At 42.8% G+C, this 4226-nt stretch overlaps 1 long non-coding RNA gene across 1 annotated transcript; it reads left to right on the top strand.

Moving 5' to 3' along the window:
• Positions 1 to 30: 30 nt before the first annotated feature.
• Positions 31 to 1415, top strand: LOC109321895. The gene is made up of 3 exons (XR_002104198.1): positions 31 to 163; positions 263 to 337; positions 1095 to 1415. It is a non-coding gene; the product is annotated as an uncharacterized LOC109321895 (long non-coding RNA).
• The last annotated feature ends 2811 nt before the right edge of the window (positions 1416 to 4226 follow it).

Consider the following 4226-nt stretch of genomic DNA (forward strand, 5'->3'; position numbering starts at 1 on the left):
GAGGCAGCGGGGCCGGGGCCGGGGGCCGGGGCTGGGGCTGGGCCTGGGCCTGTAACGCGTGTCTCCGCAGTTCCTGGAGCAGAAATACGGCTACTACCACTGCAAGGACTGCAACATCCGCTGGGAGAGTGCCTACGTGTGGTGCGTGCAGGGTACCAGCAAGGTAGGAGCTGCCCCTGGCCTGGCTGGCTGGCTGGCTTGCAGCCCCTCACTGCCCTGCCTGGCCCTGCGCTGACCCACCTGCTTGCCTCCCCCTCACCAGGTGTACTTCAGGCAGTTCTGCCGCACATGCCAGAAGTCGTACAACCCTTACCGTGTGGAGGACATCACCTGCCAGGTGAGTGCCCTGCCCTGCCCTGAGCAGGGCAGCGAGGGAGAGGAGCCAGTGCCCAGTGTCACCCAAGGGAAGGGGATGAAGAAGATCTCCTCCTCCCTGGGCTGGGGGCTAGAGTAGAAAAAGCTGCTGCTGCCGGAAGCTGAAGGAGGGGGAGTTAAAGCAGCCAGCTGCCAGGGTGCCCCGGGTTGCTGTGAGGCCCTCTTGAAGGGCCTTACCAGAAATGTGTGTGAAAAGATAAGCCAGGTGTAAGAAGCTGAGTAGCTAAGGGCAGGTTTAGACTGGCCACTGCCTGCCCCTCCAATCATCACAGGACTTGGTTCCCACCTTGAAATGGTGCTGTTCATGGGAAGCAAGTCATGAGTTGGACTCAAGGCATCCCTCTGTAAAAGGCTGAGAACCACTAGGTTAGACCAACAATAGTCTTCCCAGAGCAGGGGTTGGACAAGATGATTCTCCATGTTCTTTCCACCCTTATCTACCTGAGCTGAGAGCTAAAGTTTTTCTTCATTCATATAGAACTAGCATTGACAACTGTCAAAGAAACAGCTGGTACCACTAGCAGCAGCAGCTGACCCATAAAGATGCATGGGCATCAGATAGGAGGAATGGAGATTCCAACTTAAATGCTGCCCACAAGCTTGTGGGCCACTAGCACTCTCTCCCAGCCTTACATGCTGATTTTTTTTTTCCTTTTTTCTTTTCTTTTTTTCCACTGTGGTCTGTATTCCCTATTTAAAACACCCCTGCTCCTTTCCAGAGCTGCAAACAGACCAGATGCACCTGCCCTGTGAAAATGCGCCATGTGGACCCTAAAAGGCCTCATCGTCAAGATCTCTGTGGGAGATGCAAAGGCAAACGCCTCTCCTGTGATAGTACATTCAGTTTCAAGTACATCATTTGAGAAGAATATTTTTGTTTAAAGGCTTCTGATCTAAATTTGCAAATAGAGCCAAGACTGTGGTTTCTTTTTGTTTGTGTGTTTTTTTTTTTTGTTTTTTTTTTTCTTTTTGAAAGAATATATGAAATGGTGAGGTGTAGCTAGAAAAACCTGCAAATAAAGGTATTGCAAAGCACTCAACTGTCAAGGCAGGATGATGTTTAACTTGTGAAATGGCAGATGTTAAAAACAACATATCATTGTCTTGAAAATGAGGTCTATTGCCCATGGAAGTACTACTTGTCTTGTCTTGTCTTGTGAGTGTTCATGCTAACAAGGCCAACTACTTCCTAACAGCAACTGAGCTTCTGCAAAGTCCTAAAGAACTTAAATTTTGCAGGCAGCTGTGCTTCTTTGGATACCTACAGGGATATGTCTCTGAGGTCAGTTTTTAAGGTCTGGGCTTACTCAAAGCAACAGGTATTGTGTGAGAACTAAAATTATTCAACAGTGTCCTAGTATATAACATTACATTTTAAGCTTTTTCTACAGTTGCTGCTTATTGCAAATGGAAAGATTTGCCTGTTCCAAAATTACTAGCTCTCAAGTAAAAGTCATCCTTTTAAAAACTAAAACAAAACTAACTCCTCAGCTGGTCTTCCTGCCTTGACAGGCTAGCTCTGAGGATATAAACAAAAGAAAGCCACCCCCCCCCAAAAAAAAAAACCCCAAACAAACAAACTAGCTGTACAAACGGCTATCACTAGCTAATGGGATGTAGGGGGTCACTAAACCAAATAGTTGCAGAGGGTATTGAAGCACTAACTATTTAGTACATGCCATCTTTAAGTTGAGTTCTCTTCAAAATTTATGCATGTCAAATGATGAAGGCTTCTGCTCTAAGTGTTGGCTAAAGACTTTCAGAATCTAACTTACATGATTTGGTCTGCTTTTATGGTGCGTATGGATCAGTTTTTGTAACTGGATAATTGCTAAACTTCTCTCCTATCTTCCTGGGGAAGTAACTTGTTTGCTTACGTTCTTGTCCACTTACCAAGCCATCTAGCTGATAGATATTGAATGGCTGAAAGTATAGTTCACATGGCACTTTAAACTTTTGAAAATCCATTGCACTAGCAAATTCACTAATATATAAAGTACTTCAAAATTTACTAAAAATTGCTAGCAAATGGCCCTTTTTTTTTTTTTTTTCTTTTGGTAGATGGATTATGCATCCAACTCTATCCATCTACCTTAACTAGATTTAATAAGAGGTTACAAGATACTTGTCCCGCTTCAGATCAGATTTTTGGAGGGGGAGAAAAGAGATTTTTATTTAATAAACTTTAAAAACATTTTTTATGGTTCTGTAGGGCTGTCTAGTATACACGGCTAAAGCTTCTTGCATAACTTCTGGTGGCCCTGAGCCCACTCTTTATTGCTAATGCAGAAACCTGCCTGTGTATCCCCTCCCCTGTGACCCTCCTGTTATCTGTGAGCAAAAAGCCTCAAACTGCATGGTTTTTTTTGAGGTGTGGCCTCTGTCACCTGGCACTGATGACAGAACAGTACAGTAGTTGAAGCACAGGAGGAAGCAGACAGTGGTGGAACCAAGGAATTGCTACCCTCAATACTGGCCTCAAGGTCTTACTGTTACAAACTTCAGTGATTTCTGTGTAGGAAGCCGCATGTAACTCTTGACACATTACTCAACACTAATAAACACCATGAGCAAATCTTGCATCTACTTTGACTAGCTTCAGTATTTAGCAGTAGTTACAATTTGACATGTAAAATGTGACTTGCCAGTTTGTCATAGCTGCAGGGAGGACATTTTATAATTTGATGTGGATGTTAAGGTTGATTAATTCAAGGGCACTGGGTAGCAAGCTGCTTTTTTGGGAGGGGTGGGATGTTGGGGGGGGGGTGGAAACTAATGTGATGTTTTGGGAAGATGGAACGTATCTTCTAGATTTGGCTTGTAGGACCAATCTAATAGATTAATACTTTGAAGTAGGGCCTTCCTGAGGTGATGAGAGCCTTGAATGTGGCACATAAAACAGAAAGGCACTTCTCATGCCTGGGTTTTCCTGTTTGAAATGCTACAGCTAGAGGCAAACTAGCTTGTGGTAATTGTGGCAGATCTGGACCTAAAGGGTTTGCATTTAAAGTTCAGTACAGAATTATCTTGTCAAGTTTCTTCCCTCTTCCCCCCCATTTTGAAACATTTTAGCTGTTTGTATCATAAACATAGCTCTTACTGTAGAGAGTAAGTAGAAAAAACTGTCCTTACTCCTGTTTTAAAGGATATCATTGTAAAACAGGAACTGTTTTCACTTCACAGTGCAACAGATATTAAAAATGGCATTATTCCCTCCTGTCTGGTTTTTGTATTGTTTAACTATATCCTTTATATTCAGAAGTTCAAATACCCTCTCCGTTCATAGGAATGGCCTCCCAACATAGCTAGAAATATATGGGCCACAGACTTTCCAGTCTGTGGTTGTTTTTTTGGTGTGGTACAATAACATCTTTTTGAGAGGTGGAGACTAGAAATTCACACAATGTTAAAGATCTAAGCACACTTTAGACTTGTATAAGGAAGTTGGGTGTCAGGGAACTGTAACTGAACAGGTTTTTTTGTTTTTTTGTTTTTTTTTAAATTGGCTTTTCTGGCTGCTGTTGCACACTTGATCCAATTTCTTTAGAGAATCATCTGCAATGACTCCAAGATCAAGGAGGAAAAAAAAAAGAGAAAAGAAGTGAAGCCAGGTCAGTCCAGCACAATTAATGTATAGCTGAGGTTATTGTTCTCCGCACACTGCTTTCTTTCTTTCCTTCTTTTTTTCTGCAGCTTCTCACCATCAGCTGGATACTTCACTAGTATTCTCTTCAAACTCTTATTGAGATTTTATTCTGTATTCCCTCTTTTGGATCACTTAAGGAAAATGTTAAAGCTGGGCCTGATCCCAGATCCTGGACCTTATTGGATTTGTGGTTTTTGTTTTTTTT

Source organism: Crocodylus porosus, unplaced genomic scaffold, assembly GCF_001723895.1.
Source record: "Crocodylus porosus isolate Cpor-Errol unplaced genomic scaffold, CroPor_comp1, whole genome shotgun sequence".
NCBI lineage: Eukaryota > Metazoa > Chordata > Crocodylia > Crocodylidae > Crocodylus > Crocodylus porosus.